The sequence below is a fragment of the Elgaria multicarinata genome, chromosome 6 (genome assembly GCF_023053635.1).
Source record: "Elgaria multicarinata webbii isolate HBS135686 ecotype San Diego chromosome 6, rElgMul1.1.pri, whole genome shotgun sequence".
Classification (NCBI taxonomy): domain Eukaryota; kingdom Metazoa; phylum Chordata; class Lepidosauria; order Squamata; family Anguidae; genus Elgaria; species Elgaria multicarinata.
The window spans coordinates 57161276-57173753 of record NC_086176.1 but is presented as its reverse complement, the minus strand read 5'-3'; positions in this window follow the sequence as shown (position 1 = coordinate 57173753).

Below are 12478 nucleotides of genomic sequence, written 5' to 3'. Positions count from 1 at the left end.
GCCAATATTTAAAACCTGGATGAAAGGCCTGATTGGGAAACTGCACCACTAAAGAGAATGTGGGTTGTGGGAGAGAATACCCAGTATGTGGGAGATATGAGTGTGATGATAGAAGGGGAAATAGGACCAGAGACTGGTAGAGGGTAACAAGAAAAAGCCAAACATGGGCATAAACAGACAGGAGATTCAGGGAAAAGCAAAGGTTCCAGTCCAGAGAATTATATGCAGGGATATTTGATACACATATGACAGAAACTATAGAGAAAGCAGGTTAGCCAATTAAGCACTCATAGGAATGGCAAGAAAGAGATGGTAATATAATTCATGTGCTTCAGTCTGTAGCTATTGTACTGCTCTGATCCAATTGGGAAAAGTTTTGACTAGGGTTGCCGACACATTTTTCTAAGAAAACTCTGTGACTTCAACAGCTACAGAGTGGCATAGCGGTACACTTTGAAGTGCAGACATTCATAATGACTTTTCCCATAGCCACACCCCCAAAGAGAGTCCAAAAATGCAGGAAGTTGTGTCGACTCATATCAACAAACCAAGTTCTAGCAGGGAGTATGTAATATAGGTAGCCTACACCAGTAAGATGAAAGAATAATTGGCTCATTTCTTGACACAGTTCTGTTTGGCATCCGTCTTGTAACCACACCCAGAGGCAAAGAACTGGAGCCTGCTCAGTTCCAACTATTCTAAGAGAAACATTTTTGCCTTTCTACCACTAGGTGGCAACGCATAACATATATTACAGAGTAAATCTTTTGAAAAGCTACAGGTTTAAATTGTTCAGTCAAATCCAAGTGACACCCTGCCTTCCCCTGCGCCCTGCAAAATACTTTGCATTTTGTTCCTGGGGAAAATTATTTCCCAGAGCTACTGTGAGGATTGCAGCTAAGCTCGGAGGGAACCGGATAACTTTCCTGCAAGTCCTGGCTCCACTACAACACTGCAACTGCATGACAAGCAGAGATTCAATCAATTAAACTTTTCCAGCCTGAAGAATCTTTAACTGTTGAATCTGCTTCTGTAATGCAGCCATTATAGGAACTGGAGCCTTGCTGGAAAATAATGGTTTGCAACCCTACTTCCCTGAGACCTCTGATTTAAGGCTAGTGGGAATGGACAACAGCATGTGCACTTATAGCTCCATCACACCAGTTTGCCCTGGTTTGCCCTCGAATTATCCGCCTTCGTTTTCACAGCGTATGAAAGCCTGAGCACTTACACCTTTGCGTTTTCATGTTTCATTCATCTTTACACCTCTCCTCTCCTGCTCACCAGTGTATCGCTGTTGTTCGTTGTTCCTTTGTACCTCCCCCTACAGTTCATTGGTTGGTGGTAGTTGGACACCTCGCCCTCCCTAGTAATCAACATGGGACACTCCTGGTCTTGCACTGCTTTTTCCTAGGAAGTAGCTTCTCTTGTTACGGAACTCACTTCATGAAAACTCTCTCTCTCTCTCCTATGTACTTTCATGGTTATTCCCTGTTGCCTAGGCTCCACCCATTCCCCTCACCCTGCCTGGAGGCTTGTGTAAATCCCATTGATATCAACTACCTTTACATCCAAGTCATACTAAAATCCAATGCATGCTTACCTTTGAGTAAACCCCATTGAACAGAGACAGACTTACTAAAATGGGGTTTACTCAAAGGTAAGCATGCATGGGATTTTAGTATGAATTAGATGTAAATGCAGTTGAAATCAATGGGATTTACTCTTGAGTAAGGGAACAGCAGATATCTATTCTATAAACTTGGAAATGCACAACTTAGCATGATCAAAGGAGTGATCCTTCGCACTTGCGGACTACCAGGAAAAGGGTTTAAGGGGGGAATTTTTTTTAAATCCTAAAAAATTAAGGAATGGACCAATCTCACTCAAACTTGGCATGCTGAAAACTCTACTTAAGAGCTATCACTGTGCCAATTTTGATCCCTTTATCTTTAAAAATGTGGGAGGGTGAATTTTCCAAGTTTCTTTTAAGGTGAGAATGTACCTCTGGTCATGCCTACTCAGGAGTAAGAACATAGAGTTAAATGGGACCTCTCTCACTCCCCCTTCATGGTTGAGTGGATAATCATAGTACCCTCCTCTTTTGTTAGCAAGACACCTCCAACAACAAAGAACGGGATGGTCGATAGAACGCAACCACAGAAATACACAGGAGGGAGGAGAACATTTATTTAGCAGGGAGGGAAAATAATCCAGACTTTCTGCACTCCTAAAAGAAATGAAACATGGAGGATAAGAGCTGAAATGAGTGCAGCATGTGGACAACGTCATGTGGGTATCGGGCTGTAAAACTACATACCAGGCATAGGGAGTGTGTGATAAATCTCTGATGTGATGGAGCCCATAGATACTTGTAATAATACTGGGTTTCTATTCCCAGGTATGTGGTCCTTAGAAAATTAAAAAAAAACATAGCCCTTGATAGTCTTCTCATATTCTGTGAATTATGAATAACCTTGGACAGGCTAACTGGCTTTCATGAATGTTAATGAAACAATATCTTCATCAGATATGTGCACCTCAGAAATACATTCCATTTATTAATGTAATAAATTTGTGTTACATCTCTAGAACGTTTGAATTCTAACTGTATGTTTGGAATGTTAAGAAGAAAGGTTAAGTGTCCTGAAAATAATTAGTTTTCTGATCCACTCAAATGCACATAACTTACAGTACTAAAAAAAAATATTGCTCCAGGACTAACTAGATATTTGATAACCGGGGTGGGGGTAGGTGGGTGGGAGTCATAAGAATTGCTTATGTGTTGCAACCTTGGAACATAGGACCTACCTACTGGCAGCCTTCCAAATTTTTGAAGCTTTAATTTGCAAGCATTGAAGTACCTAGTGCAGAACTGCTCTCTAGTGGACAAGAGTTACCACTACAGATTATTTCCGGGCGTAGCTGTGAAATCAGTTAAGTATGTTGCCTTAACAAAGACAAACAATCTCTAGCTGGATTTCTTTCCATATTTATTTATTCTGGGTAGGAGGAGGATGCTAGATTACTTTCTGTGGAACATGCAATTGTGGAAATTAGCACAGCTAGAATTTTACTGGGTTGGATCCAGCTACTTTTTCACTGGCAGGAGCATTCCCTGAGAGTTCCGTTCAGAATGCCCGTTAGTAGAAAGGGGTTCAGGAGGTGATATATGCCGATTCCCCCCAATCCTCTGCAGTCTCCAGTGCCACTTTCCCCACAGTACAAATCACCCCAGGGAAGGGGTGGTTTTAGGGGATTGCCGGGAGACAACCTAATCAACAGAGATAGCTTTTCCTCCTTCCACCAGTGGGATTCTTCTACTGGTTCAGACATTTCCCATGGATGGAATAAATTTTCATCCATCCCTGGGAAAATCTGCCTGAAAGGGGCTGGGGGAAAATAACATTGCATTTGTGCAAATCTTCGTGATGGAAAAAATAGGTGCTGCTGTCTAGGGAAGTGACACAGAGTATCACTGAGTATGTTCAAGACATAATGGAGATGGGATATCGTTAGCAAGATCACAAGGAGTGACTGGGTTACCGCTGCTCTTGCAAGGTGCCTCTGTAGCCCTTTCTAACAAGTCAAACACAAGCCATTGTGGTGGGTTTATACATCAGGACAAGTTACTCTGAAAACAAGCCAGTGTGAACAACCCAACAACAAGCCGTGGGTTCTCAGGCTGGCTTGTGCATGGTTAACAAACCATGCTGAAGAAACCATGCTGGGTTTAGACGCCTGACTGTGTCATATGAATCAGATCAGTGCCTTAAACCTTTATTTCCATTTTCATAAAGATGTTTTATGGCAGGCTTGGATATTCAAAAACACAATGGGGCATGCATTTTCTGATTACATTTGTGTCCTAAAAAGGCTAGCCACTATTTATCTGTTTGGCTATGCCTTTTCAGTTCTAGAAAACTGAACTACAGTGCAAAGCTTAAGGATGACAGTCAATCAATCAATCAATCAATCAATCAATCAAAACCCTGTTTTTCCTGTTGTAGGAGCTTCTTTGGCTGTGCTCTTTTCTCTCTTGCAGCAAAATTATGTTACGTTAATGAGTTGCTTCAAACGATCAAGGAAGTATGAAATCAACAGTACAACATGCTCTCAATACATGTGCATGAAGGATATTTCTACACATGTTCTAACCACAAGATGAAGAAACAGGCTATTTCTTGGCAGTTATGGAAGGAAAAGGCTACAGTGGATTAACACATTAGGTCTACTTTGACATAAACAAATGTGTGTGGCAGGCATTTTTTTCCCAGTGCAAACATTTCATAGGAGCAAAGTTGAAAAACAGTAAATGGCCCATGCTGGCGAGGAAGCTTGTGCAAAAACTGTTTAGAACTTTGTAAGGCAATTCACAAGCCATTCCTTTCTTTTATCTTTTTATTTCAGATGTGTTACTGTGGATTTATAGAGATGATGCAGCGGTCAGAAACTGGCCTATAAGCCTAACATTTACAGTAGAATGAAGGGGATGCTGATGACACCACTTATTTATGGCTACAGTTTGTCCATTGCTTATTACAGGCCTACTGATGCTAATAAGACTTCTCTGGGACAAGTAGGCTATGATTTTTTAAACCTAATTTGTACTTGCTATCCAAGTTTGCTAAGCAGTGCTGGTTTTTAATTAAGTGCCACCCCGACAAAAAATAAACAAATTGCAATCTACAGTAGTGGAGCTGCTAGGGTGGCCAAATACCCCACTTTACCCAGAACAGTCCTCTGTTTGAAGTGCTGTCAGTCAAAGTCCGTTCTAAAGATAAAGAACCATAAAGGGGGGGGGGGGGAGAGCAGGGGCCTTGAAAACGCCCATCAACAGTTTAGCATCCAGACAGCTGACTGACCAGGCAACTTCAGGATCTACACTACTGCTTTAAAGTGCTTTAAAGCGCTTTATAACAGTTTTGACAACTGTTGGGGCCCAGGACACACTGCATATACAGTTTTCAAAACGTTTTCAAAGTGCTTTAAAGTGCTTTAAGAGCAATAGTGTAGATCCTGAAGTTGCCTGGTCAGTCAGCTGTCCGGATAGTAGTCGTCACCACTATGATGAAATACAAATTTAATTTCTATTTAAATTACAGTAATTATTTACAATTTTGCATCTATACTTATAAATTAACATAAGCAATTGGTATGAAATCTGTGCCCTCTTTTTAATGTTGTGTAAGTAGCTACCCTAAGAACTTCTTTAGATAAGAGATAAAAATAAAAAAGGACAGGAACTGAGAAATACAGATTACCATCTAAACACCCTGGAAATCCATCAAAACAGTTTGCCCACATTAGTCACTGCATGTAAAATACTTGCAAAGGACTATGGGAGTTGCAGAAGAACATGCAATTCATTTTTACCAATAGTTTTTTTTTAATGTTTCTTCTCTATAATTCAATTAGTAGCTGCAGACAGAAAATACCTTTATCATTTAATTTGCAGGTAGGGCTGGTTCCAAAATCACATTTGCTTCCACTGGAGTGTTTTTGACATTATTCTTATAGAAGAATTAATGTAGAAAATGTCAGGTGGCCATCCTTGTAAGGCGTTTTTTTAATTAGGAAAGAAGTGTGTGCTAAATTGCTGCTGGCAGGTGCAGAAATTTCCTGGTTGATGTTCTTAAATTCATTCAGAACACGAATTCTGACCTAACTATGCCCACAGGTTTTGTTCCATAGGAGTTATTCCATAGAGTGCCTCTTATCATCTTAGGCTGGTATCCCAGCTATGACTATATGTACTAGATGTGGATTACTTGACTTCAGCTATCCATGCCCTGCTCACCTCCTGTTTGGATTACTGTAATTCATTGGACATGGAGCTGCCTTTGAAGAACGTCTGGAAAGTTCAGCCGGTGCAGAACATGGCAGGGAAAGTTGTAACCAGGACCAGGCATTATGAACATTTTGTGCCAGACCTTTCTTGCCTTCACTGCCTTCTGATTTGTTTCCAGACCCAGTTCAAAATACTGTTTTTTGACTAGTGCAGTACCAAAGGCTTCAGTTCTTTCATTTCAGCATTTTGTGAGGGAGAAATGGAGACTCCAGCAAAAGAGGCTGGGGAGGGGAAGAACTCCAAATAATTTTCTTATTGGAGAGGGGTTCTGTTTACATTTTTAAGGTAAAAAGGTTTAGGAGCTGCCTGAGGAGTCTTCTCTCTATTATTATTATTATTATTTTTACTCCACATTTCATACTTGTTCTTGCTTGCAGCATTGTAGGACTCTTTGCACAAGAGACTTTCAGTCTAGCATCTCTTCCTGGAATGCCGATGAGATCATGCAATGTCGTGGGATCTCATGGGCATTCAGGAACTGCTGATATGAAAATCTTTCTGCAAAGAGCCCCATGATGCAAAGTAGACCTTTCAAACTCCTCCTACATGTAAAAAGATAAACTTGCCCCTGCTCCTATTCTCCTATGAGAAAATTATTTAAAATTCTTCTTCTCATAAGAACATAAGAAGTGCCCTGATGCTGGATCAGACTGAGGGTCCATCTAGTCCAGTGGCCAACCAGCTGTTGACCAGGGAGCCACGAAGCAGGACATGGTGCAAGAGCACCGTCCCACCCATATTCCCCAGCAACTGGTGCACACAGGCTTACTGCCTTGGATAGTGGAGGTAGCACATAACCATCAGAGCTAGTAGCCATTAATAGCCTTCTCCTCCAAGAATTTTCCAACCCCCTTTTAAAGCCATTCAAATTATGAAAAAGACCAAAAAAACCACAAACAAACCAGGAAGCAAAAAAATCCACAAAAGTAGGGTTAAGCATGGCACTAGCTTTGACCTATAATTACCATGGTACCTGAAGGAACACTTCCCCACCCCATATGTACCTTTCTCTGCCCTACGTATATCTATAGAGACCCCTTTCTACCCCCACATCAAAAATTCAGAGGGTAGCTATGAAGGAGAGGGCATTTTCTGCTCCCCACCCAATTTTGGAATACTCTCCTTAGAGAGGCTTGCTTGATGTCTTTACTAAAGTCTTTCAAATACCAGGCAAAATATTTCTTTAATTCTCACTGTTCTTTTAACATCATTTTAATATCACTTGAACATTGGTTTGGTTTCTTTAAAGATTGATACTAGTACAGTTTCTACTGACTGATGGTGGTTATTTGTAGTTTTGGAGGGTGGGGGTTGTCTAGCTCTTGATATGTGTCGGCATTTTTTAAAAAAAACTGTGTGCTGTCTTTGCTTTTAAGTGTGCAATTTGATTACATTATATTTAAGTTTTAAAAACTTGTTTGATATTTAATGGATTGTACATCACCTAGGGCAGGGATAGGCAATGTGATACCCATGGGCACCAATGCACCTCCGCAAGACACCTTTCTTGGCACCCACAAATCTGCCTACCCTTCCCACTTTTTAAAATAAATAAATAAATAACACATTTCCTTTCCAGCTGCTGGGATTGCTGTGAAATAGTTTTCTGTTGGTGCTGAAAATTGTGAGTTCAAAGGAGTTGATTAGAGTGTTGGAGCTCAAGCCATACCTCTGCCTTTTACTCAGTCTTTTGGGAAGGTTACTTGTCCTTTGCCACACCTACCATGTCAGCCATTTTTTGGTGGCGCCCGACACTTTCTCAAATTGCCAAATGTGCCTACATCCCAAAAAGATTGCCTTGCCCTGACTTAGAGAATTCATTATGACACAACTAACAAATATACATAACAAATAAATAAGTCCCAGAGAAGAAAAATTATTGTCAGCAAAGGCCCATAGTCATAAACAGTGTAAGGTGTTTCTGTAATGGTATGATGCAAATCTGTGACTTCCAAAGGAGTTGTTTAGCTGAATGCATAATACCTTCAGCTTTAAGAATAAGGACATACCTTTTTATTGGGCAATGTATCCTGTGGATCCGGAAGCTATTTTTCAGGCCTTATTCAGGATGACTCCTGTTTTTCCAAGACTGAAGACACAGGAGATCCGTCATCTGTTCATATATTCCATTCTCTGCACTCTGTAATGCTGTGGATCTTGGTGGTGAACTCAGGCAAAGTTCTTGCTGCCTGTCAGACGTGAAGTGTTCTGCCATCACCTTCATGCATGTTTTACCCATAACTCGAAGGAATTCCTGTTTGCCTTCTGGTGTAGATTACATGGACCTGTAAACACAGCAATGCCCTTATGAACTTACATAAGCTGGCAGAATCTACTGGTTAGCTCTTTTTTTTCCAGTTGACAAATGGATTTTAGGGATACCAAGGCTGTTCTGGTCTGGTGGTTTGAGCATCAGCTCTCTGGAATCCACATTTTAAACAACTATGCAATATTGAAAATTACAGAGTATGTGTACTGCGGAAAAGCCTGCGACTACACACTGGCATTCGAGCTTTATGAAATGGTAAACTCTCCAATTCCAAGGACTTGTTCTTCTGTTAGGTTTGCCGTACTGATCACCACAATGCTCTCCGGAGAAATCTTATGATTTCTTTCATAATGGTTGTGGTTTATACTTGTGGTTGTAGTGAAATGATCATGGTATAAATGCCAGGTAGGCTGTTTCATGGCTTTTACTATGCAGAAGAAATAAAGTATTGACTTATTTAACATCTAAATACCTAGTAACTTCAACCTAGGGCAGGTCTTCTCAGGAATGTCCTGTAAGGAAGCACCCTATTGGAAGTGCAGAAACAGAAAGTACCAGAAGAAAAATGAAGTGCAATGGAGCTTTGGGTGTCTTTATGGTACACAAACTCTCATTGCTCCTGCAAGGCAAAACCTCTTCCATTTGATCATCTCCCTTGCACCAAGGGGACTTGTTAGCTGGCCTTTCTTTCTTCTATACTCTCCATCAATTATGATGGGCAATGGGGTATGTATGTCTCCCCCCACCCCACTACAATGCTTTCAGGCTTTTTTTCTTCATTTTTTTTCATTCCCTGCTCTTCATTTGAAGCACATTCTGTCAGTTCCTCCTCCTACCACTTCTGCTCCATCACACCTACTTTTTTTCCTGATATGCATCTGCAATTTTGACCTCCATTTCATTAGTGGGGCAAGAGCTAGTCCCTTTCATGATCATCGCTATACCAGGGGACTCTCTTTTCACATGTTTTCTCTCCCGCTATTTCACCTGGCCCACCCCACCCCTTCTCCTTCCCCCTCCACTTCATTGGTTCTTGTTGGGTGATGGATGTGGGCTCCTCCACTCGGGACCTGATTTATTTATTTATACAGAGTGTTCCCAACATCAGAGTGATTACAACGGTTAAAGTTTGTGGAGTCACAGGCAGGACTTCCTTATGTTGCAGAAGTCCCAAAGAGTTTGGGAAGTGCTGGTGGGGGAGCAAGGAGGATTTTAAGCCAGGCGCAGAGTCCTCCTGACAACACAGGGGTGACTTTCTTCACCACTTCTTTGCTTAATGTCAAGCCAGCTTCCCAGCTTTCACACACTCTTTTCCCCATACCTCATTGGAAAAGCATCGCCAAGGCTGCCCCCTGCCCCTTCTTCAGCATTTAAAGATCTCAGTGCACCCCATATTTTCAAGCTCCACACCCGTTATTTTATCCCCTATCTCCCAATCCCAATTCATAACACTTAACATAGGATGACTGAACCCATTCTTCCCAGCCAAAGTCCCAATGAAACAAACAACTTTGTACGTAACTGGAAAATCCCAAACCCATCAGCCAATGTGATGGATGTAACCAAAATGCTTACAGCTTCTTCATTTTTAAAGATAAAGAGATGAAACTTGGGACTGTAAAGGAAGAGCTCCCAGCAACCAGCTGGCTTTTTGACTGGATTTAGCACGGATCCCCAGGTACAGACATTCACGGCTCACACAAAATGAGGTTTAAGACCATTTATTAGGAAAAGGGTAGGAATACATGGGATTAGCAGAATAAAACTATAAAAGCATGCATAAAAGTGTAAGAACCCAGAGCAAGCAAGCTAAAAACTACAACTACAATTCATACGTCACCCCAGACCGATCTCAGCTGACGACCCCCCTGTTCCCTTCACAGGGATGTCTTTATACTATTCTTTTTCACTCCTTCCCCCCTCCCTTCAGCTTTGATGCATGGAGCGTCTTCACACCTCCGCCGGGGATGGTTAATCACTCAAGGACAAGCGGACAGTTACAATCGGCTTGGCTCCAGTCTTCTCCCCCATACAGCTGCCTGGTTCTTATCTCCCTTCCTATGGAACCATAAAATTCATAAATTAAAGACATGCCAGCCCCAAGGTACAGTTTAACCCTCGCCTTACCCTTACAGGGACCATGATAGCTCTTAAGTAGGGCTTTAGGCATGCCAAATTTGAACAAGATCCCTTCATCAGTTGATTTTTTAAAAAATTATATCCCTGAAACCACTCACCCACATAAACATACACACACACCTCAGACATAAATGTGTGGATTAACACAGAATCAGAGAGGTGTGTGTGGAGGTGTTTATGTGGGTGAATGGTTTCAGGGATTTTAAAAAAAAATCATAGAAAATCAACCAATGAAGGGATCACATTCAAACTCAGCATGCTTAAAGCCCTACTTAAGAGCTACCATGGTGCTCTTCCCATTGACTGTAATTTGATGGTGAAGACCTGCTCTGCACACCCCTATTGTCTAGTTTTACAAGGTTTCATCAGCTGAGTGCTGTTTTTGCAGGCAATGAGGGTAGGGTTGGAGCAGTGAAAGTCCATTCAACAGACTCAGCACGAGCTGGCATGCTGGAGAAGGGGAACCACCTGCCCATCTCTTTAGTCAGCAAGACCTCCTTTCAAAGCACACGCCCCCAACAAAGAACATGGCATAAGAATGACAAAACATGGGGGAGGAAGAGTGCTTTAATCCCACGTGGAATAAATAAACCGGACTTTCCCCACTCTAGGAAAACATGAAAAATGGAGGGGAAGAGGTGGGGTGACTGCAGGACAGGCATGGCATCATGTGAGTACCGCACTGCAAAACAGCAAACCAGGCATGACAAGAGTGTGATAAAACGCTGGTGTGATGGAGTCCATACTCTCTCTTATGAAGGGTGACCATATGAAAAGGAGGACAGGGCTCCTGTATCTTTAACAATTGCATAGAAAAGGGAATTTCAGCAGGTGTCATTTGTATATATGGAGAACCTGAGGAAATTGCCTCTTCATCACAACAGTTCAAGCTGCAGGAGCTATACTAGTGTGACCAGATTTAAAAGAAGGCAGGGCTCCTGTGACTTTAAATGTTGTGATGAAGAGGAAATTTCCCCAGGTTATGCATGCATACAGATGACACCTGCTGAAATTTCCTTTTCAATACAACTGTTAAAGATACAGGAGCCCTGTCCTCCTTTCCATATGGTCACCCTATCTTATGTAAATGGAGGAGCAATTTAGGGTCCAAGCCACTGCCACCCTCCAGTCCAAAGACTGCAGTCTGAGAACTGCAATAATGTGCATTAATATCCACATAACAGAATCCCCTCCCCAAAAGGAATAGCTGCTCATTTTGTTTATTCTATTGTTTAAGAATTTATATCCACTCTTCAATGTTTCTTCTTTCAGTATTTCTTTCATTTTCACATGAACTCCTTCACCATGAGTCACTTTCCTCATCCTTTGAAGGATATCTCTATACCAGTGAAGTTCTTTTGCTGGAACATCTGCATCATGCGATGGTATTCAATATAGGGCAGAACTGATGCTGTATTCAGGGCTGCTTCCAGACAGAGGGCCCTTAGTGCTACCCAAAAGCACTGTGTAGCTATTCTATCTTTTCAGCCTTGACAGACTTTCTTTTCCTGGTAAAAAGAAAAGATGGAAGAAGCAGTGGAAGAAATGGAAGGGCTACAAATTGAAGACAATTATGTCTAGACCCATCCCAATAAAATTCAGTGAATGAGGCAGGGCAATTGTTTACAAAAACTCTCTTGTCTGGAGTCTCCTCCTCAGGAAGCAACGTGTTGATGATCAAATCAGAAGCAGATCTATGTAGGAGGGGTGTGTTTTTGCTGCTTTTAAATAGAAGAATGTGCAAGGTCTGGGCATATTTAATAACCTTATTTATTCAGACTGTTGTTTATAAGGCAAAGCAGGGCAGGCAACGGAACGGGTGTGGCTATACTGAGAAGCTACAAAACTGCAGTCCTGTTTCTCTGCTTGTTTTGCCCCTAGCCACCAGCTGAAATGTATTATTACTTCAGTCACCGCTCCCACACACTTTGCTCCCCATCTGGCATTATTACAAATGCCTGAAATTACAGTGTTTCATAAACTGCTCTGGATGTTTTGTGCATGAGGGTTGTTGCACTGGTAATTTATCACAACCGTGGTATTAGCATTGATCCCACGTGAATTCTTCTCTTAGGAAATATTGTGCAGGTGAGTGGAAGTCATGGGAAAAGTTATTCCTTCAAAATGCTGGTGAGCCAGCAGCACTTTCTTTTACTTATGCTTGCACGTCCCTTTAAGTTGTTATTATTATTTATTACATTTATATACTGCCCCATAGC